Source organism: Pseudorca crassidens, chromosome X (genome assembly GCF_039906515.1).
Source record: "Pseudorca crassidens isolate mPseCra1 chromosome X, mPseCra1.hap1, whole genome shotgun sequence".
NCBI lineage: Eukaryota > Metazoa > Chordata > Mammalia > Artiodactyla > Delphinidae > Pseudorca > Pseudorca crassidens.
The window spans coordinates 107772367-107795054 of record NC_090317.1 but is presented as its reverse complement, the minus strand read 5'-3'; the positions used below and the strand labels follow the sequence as shown (position 1 = coordinate 107795054).

Here is a 22688-nt window from a genome sequence, read left to right as displayed (position 1 = left end):
TTCTCCAAATACCATGGAATTGCCTCTGACCTCACCTCAGTTGACTTATTACTCTTATGCTGTAAAATGATTTGTAAGATCCCATCCATATCTAACATCTCATGGTTTTAAAGACGTTCTCTTCGTAGTTATTTGTGATGTTACAAACATAGGATAAATTTCTTTGGTGAAAGCAGTCTTATTTGACCTTGATGTACCACTTGGCATTTTTGGAAATAGAGCAACTCTTCTGCTATGTTGTTTCAGAGAAAACAAATTCCCATATTATCCCAAACTCTTCAGTATAAGGCTATGAGTATGTTTAATTCTTCATGAAGTTAAGGTTTTTTTGTGATGTGGTGCCAGGAAATAATTTTGTGATAAAACAAACACTTGGTTTAACCAACTAGAAAATACTGGCATCCTACAAACATGAATTCATTAGAGAGGAATTCTGAGCTGCAGCTTTCATAAACTAAAATAGCTATGCTAGTTAATGTCCCAGAAGTTCTTAGTAAATATAAAGTACAAGAAACTGTCAGTGCTTCAAAAGCAGAGATAATATCTTATCCTTTTTATAACCTCAGTTATTAACTAGAACTTGCCACGTAGTAGGAGACCGATAAGAACATTCATGGATTGGAGTGTTAAGTCATTAATTTTCAAACCTATATCCTTTAAATAACAAAGGATTGTCTTCTATTATTTCTCAAAAAGGTGGGTATGTGGCCCATAGGTTTCTTACCTTTGCTTTACATTCCTTTAGAGCTATGATAAACTAAAGCATTTTTTAGGAAAAGTGACTTCTAAAATATTTTTGTTAATGTTTCAAATGTGCAATTATAGTCTGAAGATCATCAGGGCATAGATAAGTGCCTGTGGCATCCATTTTTTATAGTGGCAACCGTTGTTTATGTGTTTCAAGTGCTGCCTGCAGAATTTTTTCTTATATGAGAAATATAAGTAAATTAACATTATAAAGTCTATAGGATCTAAAAAATACAACAAACTAGTGAATGTAATAAAAAAGAAGCAGACTCACAGATATAGAGAACAAACTAGTGGTTGCCAGTGGGGAGAGGGAAGGAGGCAGGGGCAATATAGCGGTATGGGATTGAGAGATACAAGCTATCAGGTATAAAATAAGGTACAAGGATATATTGTACAGCACAGGGAATATAGCCAATATTTTATAATAACTATAAATGGAGCATACCCTTTAAAATTGTGAATCACTATATTATACACCTGTAACTTATATAATATTGTACATCAAGTATACTTCAATTAAAAAAATAAAGTAAAATAAAAGCCACATGAGGCTAAAACGAAAACATATACCTATGCAGATACCAAGAAACAAGTGTGTAGGAGATTGGAATACTGTTTATGACTAGAAAAGCTTGACTATTTTTATTCCTAGATACCTATATGCATGGCACATGCAATATGACATTTGACTATGAAACAGTTTTAGAATAGTTAAGGTGCATTAATTGATATTCATGAAATAACCATGACTGCTACAAGATGGCCATTTGGAAACATGCCCTAAGACAGGGATCTGCAGACTTTTTCTAAAGGGACCAGATAGTACATATTTTAGTCTTGTGAGATATACAGTTTTAGTCCCAACTACTCAGCTCTGCTTTTGCAGCACAAAAGCAGCCACAGACAATGCAAAAAAAGAATAGGCATGGCTGTGTTCCAATAAAACTTTTTTTTTTTTTTTTACAAACACAGACATGGGCCATAGATTGCTGACCCCTGTCCTAAATAGCCATTGACCTCATTCAATTTTAAGAATTTGAAACTTTTAGCAAAAATGTTACAGTTCTTCATATAACTTGTAAGAACAGTACTTTTTAAAAAATAAATGAATGAATCTCAAAAAAGGAACCTAAGTTTCATTTTAATTATTTGAATGGAAACATGATTTTTTTCTTATATTTGATTATACATGTATTGAGCTAGACTTACTTGCTTTTACCACTAGACCAGCTGTTATTAAATATACTTAGATAGCAATTTTTTAGATTATTTTCCCTAGAATATACTCGAATCTTGGACAAATGTCTCCTTGTCATTGAACTTTAGGTTTCATGTCTGTAAAATAAAGGGTTAGTCATGATTTCTCTAAGGAATCGTCAAACTATACAATTCCATGTTTCTATGGGTGTCATATCATTTGCCAGTAGGAACAATGTCCTTGTTTAGAGACTTCTTTTAAAATTCTTTTATTGAGAATGTCATTTCTCCAAGAGATCTTATTCTCTTTGAAAGTCACTTCTAGTTTCTGTATGAAAAAAATGTCTTTTAAAATCAATACCAGTGAAAGTTAATCAGGGATAGAATGATTACAGGATGCCTTGCTTATCATTGGAAAGCCAAGATAGTGATCTCTGTGATTATCCTCACATCTGATTTGAAAGGACAGAGGGGCAGCTTTTCTGGCCATCCCACTCTTACTTTGTGAAATGTCCCCACTATAATCCCTTTGTAAGAAGGCTGCCTGCCTTTATTACCATATTCTAAAGAGATTAACCAATATTATGCCCAAGTGCCCAGGATATCCCCAGCCCTACTTCCATCTTAAATTTATCACACATTCAACATAGTCATAAAGGGAATAATCAGAAAATCTTGTCACATCTCATCTCATTATATTATTGTGCATAAGGAAAAATAGTTTTAAGGTATAGAGAAGAATGAATCGGGTCATGCGGCTGCTTCCCGAATGTTCAATTTTTGTCTCCATTGCCTCCATTATTTTTTCTCCCTGAAATGCAGAAATTATTCATATTGAGATACAACAGTTCTCCCCCCCCCCCAAACCAAGTCTTCAGTGCCTGCTTCTTTATTAACACATAATAAAAGGTAACTGTAAGGATGTTGATGCAAGTGGCGGGCAAAGATCACCAGGTTTCTTCTTCATACAACCCTCTGCAGGGTTTTGCCTTCCCAGCAATCCCATGTCTGTGGGAACTGGCTTTTCCTCCTCCCTCCTCCTTTTGAATGGTTACAGTGGAAGCAAACACATTTTTACAAAGTGACCCCACCTCATCTGTAGAGATATAGCCAGAGGTTGGCTCCTGACCCAGGCTGAGCTAATCTGAGTCCATTCTCAGGATTTTAGAGTTAGAACTGGGAAATGATCATCCAGTGAAACTTTGAGCTCTTAAATGGAAATGTTGCAAACTCACAGGCTGTTGGCAGTAGATATTTTCTGATGTGCTTTAGAAATAGAACCAAAAAGTGATTCTACCGGTGGGGGTGGGGCTCTGTAGAGAGAGAGGGAGGAAAGGAACGAAACAAATATATAATGAGAGGCAGAGTTGAGATATGAAGAGCAAATTCTGGTTTCTCCACAGTTTTTGGATAAAGCTCCATTTCACACCATCACCCTGCCCTTGGGTTGTTTGAGATAGCCATATATGCGTTTAAGAAACTACCTTTTGCTAAAACTAGTTCAAACAGGTTTCCATAACTTAAAACCAAAAGAACTAATTGTGAAGTTTATTTTTTACTGTAAACATTCTATGAAATATAGACTATAAATATAATGCTTACAGAAATATTCTTTTAAAGGTGCTAAATTACTGAACAGAATTAATTACCCACAAGATACTCCCCAGAGAAAGAGATCACAAAATGTGTGTGTGTATAATATATTTTTTCAAAAAATAAGTTTTGAGTGCCTTTTGTGAACCAGCCCACAGTGGTAGGTAGGCAACAATGAACAAATACAAAAGTAGTCTATTGGGGGAGACATATATTAACAAAATACTCACAAAAATTAGTAACTGATTAAAGACTATGGAAAATTCTATGGCGGAGAGGTAAGGGACAGGGAGCCAGGTAGAGGAAGCAACATATGTGAAGGCCCTGTAGCTAATTCAAGCAAAGAACTCCAGTGTTGCTAATCCAAAGGATTTTTTTCACAAAGCCATTTATTAATTAGGTCCTGAAAGCATCACTTCTGTTTTCTGATTACCATATTTAGCTCTCATGTAGGAAGAGCATTTTTCGTTTGTGTTCCAAATTTACTTCTCAAATAGTTTAAGACCCTATTTCCTTACCATTATTCAAGAAAGACATGTAGTATACAATGTTATTTGCACCATCAATTTGTTCAGCAAACTTTCTTTGTAGTCAGATCAAAAAAAAAAATCATCTCAGGTATATTCATGGTTTTACCATGGATCCGTGAGTGGATTAATGAAATCCTCGTTAGAGAGCTGCAATTGTGGTAGTGTTCCAGCACATTATTCCAGGCCACCAGCTCCATCTCACTCAGGTAGGGTCCAACAAAAGTATGTGAGCCCAGAGCCATGGGAATGTTCATCTCCATCAAAAATTAATAGGAAAAGACACTCTCTTTAGCAGGATTTACTTAGGAAAGCAGCATGCAGTGCTTTCTTGGGCTAGCATCCCTCTGTTCTTAAACCACAACCAATGCTACTGTAACATTTCGGTAGTAATCTAACAAATGGTATCAAAGATATAAGAGAGAAAAATTATACTTTGTGATTTCTCTAGGTTTCTGAGCAATGCATGAACTCTTTAACTGTGTACACAAAGAACTGTACATTTAGTTGCCGTGGCACTGCTTATCTGTTGTCTTTAGGAGGAATAAAATGGTACTTTAACTACTGTGACTCATCCCCCTAGGTATAATTGATAAAGCTACCTTTCCTAACTTTGAACCAGAATCCTTCAACAGGCAAAGACTTTTTGTTGCTTTTGTTGTTGTTAAAGAAAAGATACTTGTTCACAAACCTAGGCTTAAACCCGTTCTCGACAAATGATAGCTTTAAGCAAAGATCACAGTTTACTGAATCTAACTAATAATTCACATATAATAGATGGACAACAAATCAAATGGCTGTCAGGGAAATAGCATTTTCCCAACATGTGTCCTCTTGAGTTACTATGTCTAAGCACTGACGAATGTTTGCTACTAATGACCCCTGGCACTAATAATGAGGCTCTAATCAAAGGTCTGTTACATAACCTGCCCTTGATAAGAAATACTTAGTGTTCCTTAGCATATGGTCAGGGGAGAGTCCAGTGAGTATGGTATGTGAATTTAAAAATTCCTCACTATGCATCTTAGTGATGGAAAGTATGAGTGATTCTAGGACAAACGTGAGACTCCATGTGTATACTGATAGGTGTGACACCCTCGCATAATTATTAAGACTGTCCTCTGTGCTCTCATAATACTGTGCCCATGCTTCCATCATGACACTTTTCACTTTGCTTCATAATTTTCTTTCTACACCATTGAGTTACCAGCTTTTAGAAGTACAATAGGCCATTATTATTATTGCTGTTGTTATTATTATTCTTGATCACCAAGTGCCTAAGAAGGAAAGGCTCAATACATGCTTGCGGTATTATTCTCAAAGAATCTACTTTGAGAAAGCTGTGTTCATTATGTCTTAACATTCTGCAAGAGTTACAAACAGATGAAGCAATTAAGTCTGAGAACCATGGATTACTGGATGTCCAAGATCAACTCTCTTCTAGGGAAATGCCCTGGGTTGAGGTTGGCCTAATAATAATAACTCTGGGGCTTCCCTGGTGGTGCAGTGGTTGAGAATCTGCCTGCTAATGCAGGGGACATGGGTTCGAGCCCTGGTCTGGGAGGATCCCACATGCCACGGAGCAACTAGGCCCGTGATCCACAACTACTGAGCCTGCGCGTCTAGAGCCTGTGCTCCGCCACAAGAGAGGCCGTGATAGTGAGAGGCCCGCGTACCGCGATGAAGAGTGGCCCCCGCTTGCCACAACTAGAGAAAGCCCTCACACAGAAACGAAGACCCAACACAGCAAAAATAAATAAATTAATAAATAATAATAATAATAACTCTGATTTCACCTTATCCAGAGAAGCTTAGGAGAAAACACCCCAGGATTTAGAATGCTCTTTTTAATTTTTTATTAAATTATTGATACCTTTGAGAAGACTCTAGAAGCTACACTTTTGGAAGTCCTTAGGAGCAAAGACAAGTTATTTCTTGGACCTGGCATATATTTCAGAATGAAACAAATGAAACATCCTAACAAATTGTCTTTTTTTTTCCTTTTTTTTTAAATTATAGTTGATTTACAATATTGTATTAATTTCTGCTTTACAGCAAAGTGATTCAGTTATACATATATATACTTTTTTGTATTCTATTATGGTTTATTAAAGGATACTGAATATAGCTCCCTGAGCTATATAGTAGGACCTTGTTGTTTATCCATTCTATATATAATAACTTACATCTGCTCACCCCAACCTCCCACTCCATCCCTCCCCCAACCCCCTCCCCCTTGGAAACCACAGGTCTGTTCTCTATGTCTATGAGTCTGTTCCTGTTTTGTAGATAGATTCATTTGTGTCATATTTTAGATTTCACCTATAAGTGATATCATGTGGTATTTGTCTTTCTCTTTATGACTTACTTCACTTAGGATGATAATCTCTAGTTGCATCCATGTTGCTACAAATGGCATTATTTCACTCCTTTGTATGGCTGAGTAGTATTCCATTGTATATATGTATCACATCTTCTTTATCCATTCATCTGTCAATGGGCATTTAGGTTGTTTCCATGTCTTGGCTATTGTGAATACTGCTGCTATGAACATAGGGATGCATGTATCTTTTTGAATTATAGTTTTGTCTGGATATAGGCCCAGGAGTGGGATGGCTGGGTCATATGGTAGTTCTATGTTTAGTTTTCTGAGGAACCTCCATACTGTTTTTCATAGTGGCTGTACCAACTTACATTCCAACCAACAGTGTAGGAGGGACTCCTACATCCTCTCCAGCATTTGTTATTTGTTGAGTATTTAATGATGGCCATTCTGACCAGTGTGAAGTGGAACCTCATTGTAGTTTTGATTTGCATTTCTCTAATAATTAGAGACGTTGAGCATCTTTTCATGTGCCCATTGGCCGTTTGTATTTCTTCTGTGGAAAAATGTCTATTTAGGTCTTCTGCCTATTTTTCTTTTTTTTAATTTTTAAAAATTTATTTATTTCATTTATTTATTTTTGGCTGTGTTGGGTCTTCATTGCTGTGTGCAGGCCCTCTCTAGTTGCAGTGAGTGGGGGCCACTCTTTGTTGCGGTGCGCAGGCTTTTCATTGCGGTGGCCTCTCGTTGCAGAGCATGGGCTCTAGGTGCGTGGGCTTCAGTAGATGTGGCTTGCAGGCTCAGTAGTTGTGGCTCGCAGGCTTAGTTGCTCCACGGCATGTGGGATCTTCCCAGACCAGGGCTGAAACCCGTGTCCCCTGCATTGGCAGGTGGATTCCTAATCACTGAGCCACCAGGGAAGCCCCCTTCTGCCTAATTTTCAATTGGGTTGTTTGTTTTTGGTTCTTGAGTTGTATGAGCTGTTTGTATACTTTGGAAATTAAGCCCTTGTTGGTCACATTATTTGCAAATATTTTCTCCCATTCTGTAGGTTGTCTTTTCATTTTGTTTATGGTTTCCTTTGCTGTGCAAAAGCTTGTAAGTTTGGTTAGGTCCCATTCGTTTATTTTTGTTTTTATTTCTTTTGCCTTGAGAGACTGACCTAAGAAAACACTGATTCGTTTTATGTCAGAGAATGTTTTGCCTATGATCTCTTCTAGGAGTTTTATGGTGTCACGTCTTATGTTTAAGTCTTCAAGGCATTTTGAGTTTATTTTTGTGTATGGTGTGAGGGTGCATTCTAACTTCATCGATTTACATGCAGCTGTCCAACTTTCCCAACACCATTTGCTGAAGAGGCTATCTTTTTCCCATTTTATATCCTTGCCTCCTTAGTTGAAGATTAATTGACCGTAGGTGTGTGGGTTTATTTCTGGGCTCTCTTTTCTGTTCCATTGATCCATATGTCTGTTTTTGTGCCATTACCACACCATTTTGATTACTATAGCTTTGTAGTATTGTCTGAAGTCTGGGAGAGTTATGCCTCGTGCTTTGTTCTTTTTCTTCAGGATTGCTCTGGCAATCCTGGGTCTTTTATGGTTCCATATAAATTTTAGGATTCTTTGTTCTAGTTCTGTGAAAAATGTCATGGGTAATTTGATAGGGATCACATTAAATCTGTAGAATGCTTTGGGTAATATGGCCATTTTAACAATATTCTTCCAATCCAAGAGCATGGGGTATATTTCCATTTCTTTGAATCACCTTCAGTTTCCTTTATTAACATTTTATAGTTCTCAGCATATAAGTCTTTCACCTCTTTAGTCAGGTTTATTCCTAAGTATTTTATTTTGGGGGGTGCAATTTTAAAAGGTACCCTAACAAATTGTCTTGAATCAGATAACTCCCTGACAGAAACGAGGCAAAGTTTTCATCACTAATTTTGCCTTTGCAATAAAATTCCTAAGAAAGAAGTTAATTTGGCAATGGTGAAACAAAAAATTCTGCAGCATCAACACTGCAGATACAAATGGTACTGAAGGTAGTAAAATTGAGAAGTATGCATCTTTTATCTTTAATAGTAATTTTTATATTAAAAACTCACCACCCAAACTGTACTAAAGTTATTGTAGGTTATACAAAGGTTTTGAGAAATATGGATGTGATAATGTAAAAGGGATTAAAATTTTATATGCTGTGAGATTTTACAATTTATTTTTCTTCCATGATATAGAAACAAGTACTGAAATCTCAAAGTTATTCCACATAGTAATACTGTAAATACAATAATGTATTATATTTAGAAAACTTGACTCAATTTACTACTTAGAAAAGTAAGTAGTAGTATTTTGCATAGTTTAATGGTTGGCCTTCTAAACAAATGCATTTAGTTCCTATTCTCCCATGATAACCTCTATGTTACCTTGTATAATTCTTTGTGATCTTTGTTCTCTGTTTTAGTTTCTCTAACCACATCTAATTTTGATTTAATTAAAAAATCAGATCCCTCCCTGTGATAGACTGTGGACCTCTTCCTAGCTTGGTGGCCATCCCAAAGTCATTTCTGTATCTTCCATTCCCAAGTGGCCTGCAATGTTCGTCTGGAATCCATTCAATCCTGTTTGCATTCAACAATACTCAGTATATTGGGGAAATTTTCCATCTTCTTTTTTAAAAAATATCTTAATATACCTAAATTATGGTATGGTAAGACTCCATTAATTCAAGCTAATTGGGGAGAAGGTGACTTGAATTTATAGGGAAAGAGTTTGTTGTTGTAGTTGTCTTGCTATTGTATAATTTAACTTCAGTGTTTTTACTTGGAGTGATATCTGAAGTCAAGAGCTGTGGAGTGGCTTTCTATTAGAGAGCCTTCCTGTTTACTAGGTAACATGGTATTTGAATGTAAAGAGGGACCTCTCATAGGTTGAAAAAGTTTGTTGCCCTTAGTAAGCTGAGTGATCTCTGAAATCTTGTTTACATTGTCTAACAGCATATTAAATTTATTAATAGGAAAAAGCATACCATAAATAACGTTCCTATTTTTATGACTCAAACAATGCATTAATTTTCTAACTTGATCTTGTAAGAAAAAAAAGTTCAAACAGGATAATATTATGTGGGAAACTTATGTAAACTTATGCTATTTTACCCAGAAATCTTAAGAATCACCAGTACACCTGTGTAACTGCTGGTGTCTCATTTGAAATGAACCATTTAACCGTCCATAGAAAGTAGTTTCTCCAGATATTATTTAAATGGATACCAGGTTTAAATATTTAACTTTTATATGTCCTTTGTCTTATTATTCAGTTTACACTTTGACTTTTTAAAATGTTAAGGGTGCATTGAAATTGTACATTTTAGGTTTAAATAGCTGAATCATAGGCGGGCAGCTATTAAAAATATGCCCTATTATGAGAACTTGTATAGTGACAGGAATAATATCAGTGAATGGCCGAATTAGATTACAACCTTTAACTGAACAAGCACTTCTTGTAATTGTGATTGTCTTGGGGCTAATGTATGTGACTATGACATTTGTTTCCACCATGATTTGATACCTATTTGAAAAGACATGCTATATGTCACAGGTATTCAGTTAAAATATTTCAGTGTAATTATAGCTAATTAAATCATACACACAATCACAAAACTCCATTCAAGAAATACTTGGTACAAATCTAAAGCATACTAAAAGGAGTAAAATTTAGTGTGAAGGCTCAGATAGTGCTGCCCTTGATCTTCCCAAGAGATTCTAATCACTGTCGACTGAATTTCTAGATGTTAATTAATGTGACACAGAAATCAAGCCCTGTCTCCCCTTACTTTGACTAATTATACATTTATTTGAGTTTTAAGTTCCTTCCATTCAAGTTCAAAATGGTGCCTTAAGCTTATAAAGCCCCTCAGAAGCTTAAGGATAAGGCAGATGTAGTTTGGGTTGTAATTTTAAATAAACTATTTAAGTTATTTCATTGAATTCAGTGCTGCTAAAAGTAAGTATTCTTGGTTTTGTGGGTACTTGAAAAAAAAAACATGTATCTTAAAGTTGTTCATTTTCATAGGATCATAAGACTGCTAATACTCTGGTGATAATGAGTTCGAATGGATTGAAATAGCATTCTTCATGTTATGCTGATGATGTGTTGTGTGTTAGCATTGTCATCTGTGTAGACAAGGAGGTGCCCCATGGTCACTTCAACACATGTGAGCTTTACCTGAGTAAGAGTTTCAGGAGTAGACAGGAATCATGTCATTTTTCAGCCTTTTCCAAACCTTTATAGTGATGCAGTATTGAATGGATGTACAAGACACTAATGATTTCATGTTAGTCAACACCATGCCACATATATTTGGCTGCACATGATATCCATTCATAATGACACCAGCAAGATACCTAAACATTCCTGAAAAACCCCAGATACTGATAATGGAATGTATATTAACACAATCATTTTGTAAAACTGTTTATTAGTGTCTACTAAATCTGAACATCTACAACCTATCCATCCCCTCCTAGGTCTATATCCAGCATACATACAAAACAAGTACATGAACGTTCATAGCAGCACTATCTGTAGTGGCCTCAAATTGAAAACTACCTAAAGGTCCATCACCAGTAGCAGGAATAAATAAATTGTGGTGTGGTCACCTAATAGAATAATTTACATTGATAAAAATGAGTGAACTCTGTTATACACAATAATGTGAATGAATCTCATAAACATAATATTATATGAAAGACACCAGGCTGAAAGTGTATATAATATATGATTTCATTTATCTAAATTTTTAAAATAACAAGCAAATATTGTTGGACATCAGGATAGTGATTACCTTTGCTTAGGGGAGAAGTGATGGCAAGGGACCATGAAGAAAACCTCTGGGATGTTGATATACTGTTCTGTTTCTTGATCTGGTTGCTGGTTAAATAGGTATGTTCAGTTTGTAATGATTCATCAAGATATATACTTATGATTTGCGCATACACACACACACACACACAGATACACTCATACATAGATATATAAAATACTTCAATAAGAAAATTAAATTATTGAAAAGTTCTGAGGTTAAATATGTTAAATTGAGCCCAAGTGTTCATCTGTGCTTGTATTAGTGTCCTAGGGCTACTATAACAAATTACCACAAACTGGGTGGCTTGAAACAACAGAAATTTAGCCTCTCACAGTGCAGAAAGCCAGAAGTCCCAAATCAAGGTATTCGTAGAGTTGGGGTTTTTTTGGAGGATCTGCGGGAGAATCTGTTCCATGTTCCATGTGGCTCTCCTGCCTTCTGGTGGCTGCTGGCAATCCTTGCCATTCCTCGGCTTGTAGACACATCACTCCAATCTCTACTTCCTTCTTCACATGAATACCACCCCCCACCCCGCCCCGTATTTCTTCTCTGATATGAACACAGGCCTTTGGATTTAGGGCCCGCCTGGGTAATTGAGATTATTATCTTAATTACATCTACCTTTTTCCAAATAAGGTGGCATTCACAGGTTCTAATAATCTTTTAGGGGGGCCACCATTCAATCTACTGCCGTATTCCTTCCTCAAATTCCATGCAAATCATAGAAATATAAATATAAAAATATTACACAGACAAAAAATATGAGAAGAGAGGAAAACACAAGAGATAGTTTCAAGATTTTGGAAGATGGAAAGTAAGTATTGGTTGATTTAGCAGAATGCAAGAAGTTAAAATTGGGTGTCAGTAGAAAGCAATTACAAGCAGATGCAGGGTTTGGAGATACCAAGTACTTCTGGATGCAGGGGTAACAAGTGAGGCAGAAAATAGTAAGTTTGGTTGAAAGTCTATAGAAGGAAGTTAAAGATATCCTCCCCTGGCCTAGGCATCCAAGTGAGTAATTATCCCATACCTAGGTGGACAGAAAATGAACAATCCATATGAAAGAGAAGAATCAAAGTGGCCCTAGGCTTGTGGAACTGAGGAATTGCCCAGGTAGGGAGGGAGGCGCTGTACTGAAACAAAGGGATTAAGAAACAGTCCATATTTTGAATGGTGCTGACACCCTCCCCCCACCCTTCTATGTTCTAGTCAGGAGCTTAGAGGTTTCTTATCTGGGGAAAACTGCAGCCAAAGAGAAAAGAGCTGCAAACGAAAGGACTAAAGTCCACTTTTCAGCCACCATACACACAGAGCTTTCATTCTGTCAGCCAAGAGTTACAGTGTATTTGAGGAAAGCTCACAATGTAAAAGAGATTTTTTTAAAAAAACATACAGATAAAAAGAACTGTGAGGAAACAAAGACTGTTCAGGAAGATGAAAGCTTAAAAAAATTATAATGAATATTCCCCAATACATTAAAGAAGCAATTTATAACATCCAGGATACTATAAAAATGGACATTCAGGGAACTCATAAGAACTTTTGAAAGATTATTATAGCACAGATCTTCCAGAGTGTAAAACAAATTATCAAAGAGAGGAGAAGATTTTTTTTTCAAAAGGAGATCAGTACAGGAGGTCTAATTGGAATTTTAAAGACCTGGGGAAAATGGAGAAAAAATAGAGAAGAGGAACTTATAAAATAAGTAACGTAAGAAAGTTTTTCTTAATTGATAAACTTAATTTTCCATATTTAAAGGGTTCAGTGGGTGATCAGCAGAAGGCATTCAAGATTATTCATATCAAGGCATGTCTGCCAAAAGTTTTAGGACACCAAGGGTAAAGATTCCAAAAACTTTCCAAAAGGGAGTGGAGAAAGGTCATATACAATGTCACGGGAATCAGCATACACTGGACTTCTCAAGAGCAACGTTTGAAGCCAAAACTCAACTAAGTAATGTCTTCCAAATTTTGAGGAAAAATTACTACTTTCTACCTACAATTCTTTATATAGCCAATTAATCAGTTAACCTACAAGAACAGATGTATAGAGGTTTTCAGAAGTACGAGATCTTAAAAATATATCTTTAGTATACTGTTTCACAAGAAGGTCCTAGAGGACATATTTTGCCAAAATGAGTGAATAAACCAACAAAGAATGGTTAAGAATCAGAAAACAGGGTACACAGGAGAGGAGAGGAGAGGAGAGGAAACCTCTGGAGAGAAATATATTGCTGACAAGTAATAGAGAAAACAGAAACATGAAAGAAAATGATTTTCAGTGAAAGAAGCCAATAGGAATTTAGATGATGTACATATAAGTGGAACGCTCCCAGAAAAGCAAACCACTCAAGATCTCTGAACACTTGCTGTATGTTTCTGCCTTTTCTGTTTCTTCTTGACATGCCCTTTCTCCATCTTCATTGTTGCTACACTAGTCCTTAAGAGACCCAACTCAAGATGTAATCTTTGCCAAAATGTAGGGGAGCATCTCTATGTCTTTGGTTAAGGAAAGCTTTCTTAACATAGATACAAAATACAGCCATAAAAATAGAAAGTAAAATCTGACCACATTATAATTTTAAACTCTTGTGAAGCAAAAAAATTTCATAAACAAGTTTAAGAAGGTGACAAAATGGAAAATTGTATTTCCATTGGTTATCATGATAAAAACTTGGTACATAAAATATATCAAGAATTCCAAGTCAATAAGAAAGATACACAATAAAATAAATTCATGCAAAAATGGTCAAAGTTGTAGCATGTAATTCACAGATGAAAAAATCCAAATATGAGAGGATGGGCAACTTCACTTTTATTAGTGCAAAAGAAATTAAAACAATAATGAGTTATCCGTTTAACCCATCAGATTAATTTTAAAATGTAATTAGAAAATCTGGTTATCAGTTGTTGGGGAAAATGTGGGGAAAATTGTTAGGAAAAATGTGGGAAAAAAATTATACTCTCAGATGCTGCTAGTGGAAGTATAAATTGGTGCTGGGGAAAATTGTTAGGAAAAATGTGGGAAAAAAAATATACTCTCAGATCCTGCTAGTGGAAGTATAAATTGGTGCAACCATTTTGGGGAACTATTTGGCAGTAGCCCATAAAATTGTAAAACTGTATGCTAGGATGCATATATATATATTTTGTTGCATAGCATATAACAGCAAAAAACTAGGAGCAATATGTCAAAAGGGAACACCATAACTAAAACATATATTACAGAATACTAAACAGCAAAGGAAAGAGATAAACTAGATTTCTCTATATATCAACATCAGTAGATACCCAGAACATAAACTTCAGGTGTGAATAGAAGACCCCAGAATGTTATACACAAAGATAGATGGATAGAGTGACTGATTGATATTTATATAATAGTAATTGATAAGTTCAATTAAATACAGCCCGAAATTATAATAGTGGTTGCTTCTGGTAATTGGGAAAGGGAGTCCTGGTCATGGTTTAAGGGGAATTAAGCTGTTTTAGTCATGCCTTATTTCTTTAAAAATAATTTGAAGCAAGTATGACAGATGTTAAAGTTGATAGATCTGGATTGGGGTGAGGTACATGTATATTTTAAGAAATATTATTCTTTGTATTTTAATGAGATTTTTTTCTCAAAGACAAAATGATGCCTTTTCCATGAAGCCTTCCTTGATCTCTAAGCCAAACATCACCTCTGTCACTCCTGTCTCTATAGCTCTCTTATGAGTTATGCTATTCTGCTTATTGGGTTTGTCTCTTACATTAAATTGAAAAATTCCTTATTGAAAAAATGGTGTCTTGTTCCTTTTTGAATCCGTCCACAACACCTGGACAGATAGCTGATACATAGTTAACACCCAATAAGACTATTAAACAGAACAGAGAAAAAATAGGTTGGTTTACATAGAAATACTTGCCTCACTTTAGGTGACGCTAGAAAAATTTCAAATTTTCAACTTTTCTGTACTTCTCTTTGCATAATGGACCTATGTTTTCTGCCAACTTCAGTTGACATTCTTTCAGAATAGATCTCTAATAAAAGTGAAATTACAGTGTTTTATGTTCATATGTTCCTTAGCATGTTGAAGATGCTCCAGACAGTAATTACCAAAACAAACCTAGGCTAGCATGGTGATTAAAAGCATCTGCTTCAGTTTCTCCTTTCTCAGAAATACATATTCTTTTTCCTAATGCTGAGTTCTAGACTGTTGAATGGGATGTGGCATTTTTCTTGGTTACTCTTTTGTGTCACTTTGGCTCTGTTGACCACTTTAGTAATGTTAACTTCTGCCTGTCAACACTAATTAACAATTTTTTTTTAACATATACTGGGTCCACAACAGAATTTCAGTTTCCTGCTGTTCATTTAGAGTCTACTTGTTAAGCAAAGCTTGAATACAATATGGCATTTGCTTTGCAGTGTTTTTTTTTTATAATTTCAAGTTTCAAGGCTTCAGTTTTTCCACTCTCATAAATAAAACATAACGCTTTTATTTTTTTCAAAGTTATCAGAGTTTGTGCAGTTGAACAATGCCCAACTTGCACATGAGTACTTTTGAAAATACATATGGTGGATGTATAAGTACATATGTGAATTCATTTGGCTCCGATGTGAATTTATGAAATGTGCTATGCCGAGTTATCTTTTATCAAAAGAACTGTTAGTAAGTGAAGATATCAAGTGCGCTTCCTCATACATACATAAAATGCTAAATTTAGGTTTTAATGCTGGCTTTTAAAGTGACTTTTTTGCCTGCTACTTATACTAAAAGACTGCCTTTATTCTTGAAAGTGAAATGTGTTTTTAAAGAATACGTTTCTTAATTTTTTTAGATTCCTTTTGTTGTTGTTTTCAGCTTTCTCTGCTGTTTCAGACTTAGGACCAGATATGCCCAACTGCAATGGCCCCCTCAACCATTATCTGGCTTTCCTTTGAGGCAGTACTTTGCACAGAGCGTGTTTTCTTAGCTGGTTGACTCCTGTGATTGCTGGACTATATGTGCTGTGTGATGTGTCTCACAATTGGATCTGACTAGTGATCCTGGCACTTTGAAAGTGTTCTTTTCAGGTACCTTTTCACCCATACACACAAAAGATGTGCTGATGATAGCACTGACTTTTCAGAGTGATCTTTTCATCATAATTAACATTAAAAAAATTCCCTGAGTTGAAATATACAATCCCGCGTGGCTTTGATGCTTCTGTAGTTAAGAAAGGCAGGAACAGCCTTGGGGAACACTTGCTGACTTGGCAGCATAAAGCAAGTCACATGTACCTCCAGATGAGCAGAAAAACAAGCTGATTTTGTTCATTTTACCCCCCTATATTACATGGACTGGCTGGTCATTTACTTATGTTGTCAAAACTGACCCTTAAAGACAATTAATCTGGCTAAAATTCAAGTACTTTATACCCATAGTATTAGATATGCTTCTGAAGTTGCTAGGGTTTTAAGGCAGGAGCTATATTATGGGTGCCTGGCATTTTGCAGGCTCTTATGAGCACACTGTTAGGCATTCAGGTATTAGAAGGGTTTTGGAAATCCTGCTCAGCCCCTGGCATCTTATCAACCCTCTCTCGATCGCTAGTCCAGCTGTTCAATTAAAAGAAATGAAGCTGAAGAGGCATCAGCGTGGCTCCAGCTGGTGCTATGGAGGTTGGCGTTATGCTACCAGATAATGCACGCATTCTTTTTACTGATGTGGAAGGCTGCTTTGCTGTGTATTTCTCAGGCTGTCAGAAAGATTGATTCTTGAAATAGTTTGAAAAAATGCTAAGTACTAGCTACTTTGGGTATTTACCCAGGGGCATTGCAGCTGCCTGACATTGCTGCATGGCAGCTGAACAGTAATCGGTGCTATTTCTCTGATTTGTTTGTCTTGGTCAGCATCTGAGAGGAAGGAGGTTCAAACCCAGAGTGGGGCCCTCCTCCCGCAGTGATCTCATCCAGGCCATGGCTTTAAATATTCTCTGAGTTGCTAATGACTCCCAAATTCATTTCTTTGGCCCTGATGTCATCCGTGAATCTCAGACTCATACATCCAGCTGCCTGCTAAGTAGCTCAGATTTGACGTTTAAGAGGTATCTCAAAGTGAAAATGAACAAAACCAAGCTCCTGATCTGTCCATCCACATGCAGCCCCAATTGCTCCTCCCAGCATCTTCCCACAGCAGTAAGTGGAAACTCCTTTCTTGGAGTTACTCCAGCCAACGCCTTGCAATCAGCCTTGAATCTCCCCAACCCTTTACCTCGTGTCCCGCATTCCAAGGATCTACCTTGAAAGTAGAGTCAGTACGTGAACACTTCTCTGCCTCTGCCACTGCTGCTGTAATCCAAACCAACAAATCTCATCTGGACTATTGTGATTGCCTCCTAACATGTCAACCTGCTTTCCCATCCCAGCAGTGGATTTTCCCACAGCCGCAAAAGTGAACCCTAAAACACGAGTTCGATCATGTTATTCTCTTCTCAGAAATCACCAATGACTTTCAATCCCTAGGTCCAAACCAAATGTGCAGAGCCGTAAGTGATCTGGCTCTCTGGTATTTCTCTAACTTCACACCGTTCTGCTCTTTCCTTAGCTCATTTCCTCAACTCATTCGCCTGTGTATACAATGGAGTCTTCACTACTCCTCACATATTCCAGGCATGGTCCCGCCTAAGTGTTTTTGAAATTGCTCTTCTCTTCACCTGGAATGCTGTTCTCCTGGATATTTACATGGCCTCTATCATCACTTCCTTTAGGTTTCCACTCAAATGTCTCTTTATCAGTAAGGATCTTCCCTCACCAGCCTTTATAAAAGACAGCACTGCTCTCAATACTCTTACCTTGCTATATTTTCTTATTTGCCTCTGTAATCTCCCTGTGTCTTTCCCCTCTGCATGCAGGCTTTGTTTCGTTCACTGCCAGTTCTCCAGCACTAAGAACAGTGCCTGGTGCACAGAGGTCTTCAGTGAATATGTGCACAAAGCACACCCATCGGACTATTCGTTCTACCTCAGTCTCCACCAGCTGTAAAATAGTACTTAAAGTACCTGGTTCTTTTGTTATTTTCATGAGAATAGCTCTGCGGTATCTTAGCTCTTCAGTAGAAAAGCCCATTCAAATCCAAGCGCTCACGGAGCTCATCTCTCCATCTCTGACTTGACTAGTCTGTGCTCTGGAAACTGGGCTGTGAAAAGCAGGTACTGCTGCGTCTTGCGTTCCTTGGATTGCCTAGCACTTAGTACCAGAGTGATAATGCCTGCATAACAAAGGTTTTTCCAGTGACTTAAAATCATTATAAAGAAAAGACACTTTCTGTATCTTGGGGAACAACTTGAAAGTTCACAAACACTTCAGTGCTGCCAATTTCCTAGACTTGCCGTTTGCTTCCATCCACTTCTCAAATAACCATGGTGTCTGCAATTCATCTTCTGTGTCCACAACAAGCAACTCGCCTTTCCTCTTCCTCCTTGTCTTTTTGCTTTAACGAGAAAGAAGACTTCCTACTCTTCTTTTGTCTTAAAAACTTGTCCTAAGATTTCAACATTCTGCTTTGTGATTTATATTGCCAGCAAGTTTCCTAGTTCTTTGGGGGTGCAGGAACCATGAAATTCAACATCAGTGTTTGTCATAACACTTCGCAAAAGCCTTCATAGTCAGTGATATCTGTCAGCTTGGGTTTTAGCCTTTTTCAAATACCTTTGACATTATGATTACCTGTCTTTTTAATTAGAAATACAAACCTGATTAGTAATTGTTTTTCAAGAGGACCAGACACTATACTTCTCTGATGGTGTGGGACTGGACATCAACTAAGGCACAGCTTTCCAACTGATGTGCAGTGACACATGGCTGTGCCCCAAATGCATTTCAGGTGTGCTAAGATACCAACTCCTCTAAGCTCTTCAGGGCAGCTGGAGCCCCTAGACCAATCACTTCTGACCACAAGATTTTTTACCCCAGGGTGCCCTACAAAAATAATTTCCAAATGTGTCATGGCATGAGAAAGGTTGAGAGTAATTCTAGTCCATCACTGCATAAAAGAACTTTCTGCAGTAACAGAAATGTTCCAGATCTGCCTGTCCAATAAGGTAACCACAAGACGTGGTTATTGAGCTCTTGAAATGTGGCTAGTGTGACTCAAGCTACTGGTTACTATATTGGATACTGCAGCTCGAATATAAACTCTAAACTATATAATCTATTAGGAACCAAAGATGAAAAATAAGCACAATTTAGCAATTTATCAGGCTCAACAAATATTAATTTGAAGTGTTAACAACCCATTGTGGGACCAGCAGGCACAAATTAAATTAATGGAGCACTAGTTTGAGAATACAGGCATCAAAGCAGACCTGATCTTTTAATGTGGCTAACATAGTTGGATATTTGCTGGCTGACTCTAGCTGTGCTCCCTTGTTGTCTTCTTTTTGTTTGATAATGTGGTGATGTGGCAAATGACAGTGTCGTTGCCCGAAAGTGGCTTCAAAGTCATACCTGCAGGCCTTACCTTATCGAGTTCAGGTCAGTTGTAGCATTTACATTGTTCTTCTAATGGGGCCTGGAGCAATCTAATAATTTGCCTTTAGATCCTACAGACCATGTGGTGTTTACCATCCGCCTCTCCATCTTAAATGAGCTGACAGTCATTGATGAGGCCAGTGCTCTGTGTTTAGCAATGCTTTTATGCTAGGTTAATCAGTATGGAATTAACTATTGCTTGCAGCCATTGTCTTTGAAGCATTGTTTAATCTAAGCAAGAGCATTCTGGAGTATGTAGATGTATGAATCAAAATTCACAACCTAATTCCAATTTACAGTGAGGAAAAACAGATTAGATAATCTATTGTTTATTTACAAATTAATCCTATAGCAGATGATTAATAACTGGCCTTTACCTCATGATTCCTATATTTGTTCATTCTTTCAAAAAAATGTTTTTGGAAGTGCCTATTTGCCCATATTTCTCGAAATGACTCATTAACCTCTCTGCTTACATGATATATCAAGTCCAGCTCTGTTTCTTTATTCATGCTGCTCCCTCTTTTTGGAATGACCTGTTCCTCCTCTCTTTTCAGGTACATTTTATCCTTACTTCTGGAGGTCTTCAAATCCCTAATATTAGTGTTAATGCACACTAGCAGTTATGAAGCACATTTTCTGTGCTAGGCCTAATATCAGCTACCCTTACGGGGTAGCTCATTTAATCTTCACAACACACCTTTAAAAGATCAATTTCTTCAAGAAATATATTTTATATCTACCTTAGAGATGAGGAAACTGAGTTTCAAACATGTGAAGCAATTTTCATAAAAATTTTATAATGGAGCAAAGCCAGGGGTGGAACCTAGGACTTCCTGACTCTAAATAAAGCCTTTGACTTTTCCATTGCAGATACAGAAGACAAAGAGGTCTAGTAAAGGAATCTAATAAAGGAGTCTATTAACTATTAACCTTGTACTCCTTGGAACACATTTTATGGCTTCCTTGTTTGACTTCTTGATTTCCATTCCTTGTTTGCATTGTGCTGTCATCTTACTTCCTACGTCACGGTGCCTTCTAACACCAACAGAAAACCAATTATTTGCCAAGTGTGTGAGAGAGAGCATGGTGGACAGGGAAAGTCTTGGTCTTTCTGGGTAGTCTAGTTCAGGTACAATTATCTACTCTACCTATTACATGTTGCTCATCCATGGATCTCTCTCTGATTAATATCCTATTTCTTCCACCCCTTAACTTAGAATTGTGATATCACCCATAGCCAGGAATACAGAGTTCATCTTTTTATTAAATAGGGTCTTTCATTTGTTGTTGTGTTACTGGTCATGTATCTTCAACCAGAGTGTAAATTACTTGCGTGTATCTTGCTCTGTACTTACTTGGCCTTGCCCTATGGCACCAACCCAAATGCTAGGCTAATCACTGGCATACAGTGATTACACACTGTTGACTGAGTGATTATCTTCATCTTTACATTATAAGTGGACAAAAAGAGACATCGTAAAATTAAAATTCATTCCCCAGAGATGAGAAACATAGCTGGATATACTAACTCCTGGTCATAAATCACTCAAACAAGGATGACATATTTCTCATATAACTATACAAATAGTTGGTACTTATTATTTTTAAAGGGTACTAATAGTTATTTTCTGGATTCATGTAGTGTATTTTCTAGATGAGTAAGTTTTCTAAACTAACTGAAGCTTGTCTCAGCCATCGAAAATGTATTTTTAATGAACAGTTTTTAATGTAAATCTTCAGAAAAAAAGGAGCATACAATTACTGCCTTTTAAAATAGAATGCATGAAATACAGTTACGTTTTTCCTTAAGTCATTCTACAGAAGTTTTTTGAGCATCCACTATATTCTACCTGTTATAGAAGACACTAAAAACATTAGGGACATGAAGGTTAAAAAAATTTTTTTTTAACCACCATAATCCCTGTTCTCAGGGAGTTTACACTTTCAAGAGGAAGTCAGATGTGTAGAAGGAAAAGTTACAACCCAGCCTCTTAAAGGTTGGATAGACGTGAGGAAACTTTAGCCTGAGAATTGATACCTGTGGTAGTTATGGAAAGTGAGTTAGGATTTAAGAAGGAGCAATCTGACGTTCCAGAATGAGCATAGGAGGCACGTTCCAAAAGAATCTAAGAGAATGGTGAACTGGAAGAATGGTAGACTGTTCAGTGTGCTTGATGCAGAGCAGCCTGAGGCTAGTTCTAGACTAAAGGAGCATAAAAAATCCACATGGGATCATGTTCCTTGCCTCCTTACCTCCATTGATCCCAAATCAATTACTGAATAAAAGTCTTAACTTGCTTAAGTATCTAAGAAATGTAAGCAAGCCCAGCCCAGATGAGCAAAGCCACATGTTTGACCGGGAATTGACCACAGATGCGTGAGTGAGCTGAGCAAAGATCATTCCAGCTTGGGCGAGATCCACTGAACCCCCCATGTGTCTCATAGACTCACGAAAAATCACTGTTTTAAGCTACTAAGATTTAGGATAATTTGTAACTCAGTAACGTTTAGCTGATAAACTGTATTAGTGCTTTTTTCCTAAAGTAAAATGCCTTTGCTCTATTTATTATAAACAAAGAAATGGGAAGACGTATAGAAACAAATTTTGCTGAGCAAATAGCGCTGTGGTATTGCTTTGAGCTGGCATAGATACAGTTCAATTTCATTTCATTTCTTGTTATAAACTTGGCTCAAAATTGCTCATTTATACTTCACTATATGGATATATGTAGATACATGCACATATTCATGCTATATATAACATTCAAAAAATTTACCAAACCAAACCCTAAAGTTTTCATATCCGTGATATTTTTGAAAAACTGTTTTTATTTTGGATAATTTCAAGCATAATGGACACAAAAATAGAGTAGCATAATGAAATTCCATGTACCCGTCGCTCAGTTACAGTAATTATCAACATCCTGTGGATGTTGTTG

General features: G+C 36.8%; 1 protein-coding gene across 1 annotated transcript in view; it reads left to right on the top strand.

Moving 5' to 3' along the window:
• Nucleotides 1–22688, top strand: part of IL1RAPL1 (interleukin 1 receptor accessory protein like 1) — a 1336730-nt gene that overhangs the window by 994157 nt on the left and 319885 nt on the right. The gene's annotated exons all lie outside the window — the stretch shown is intronic.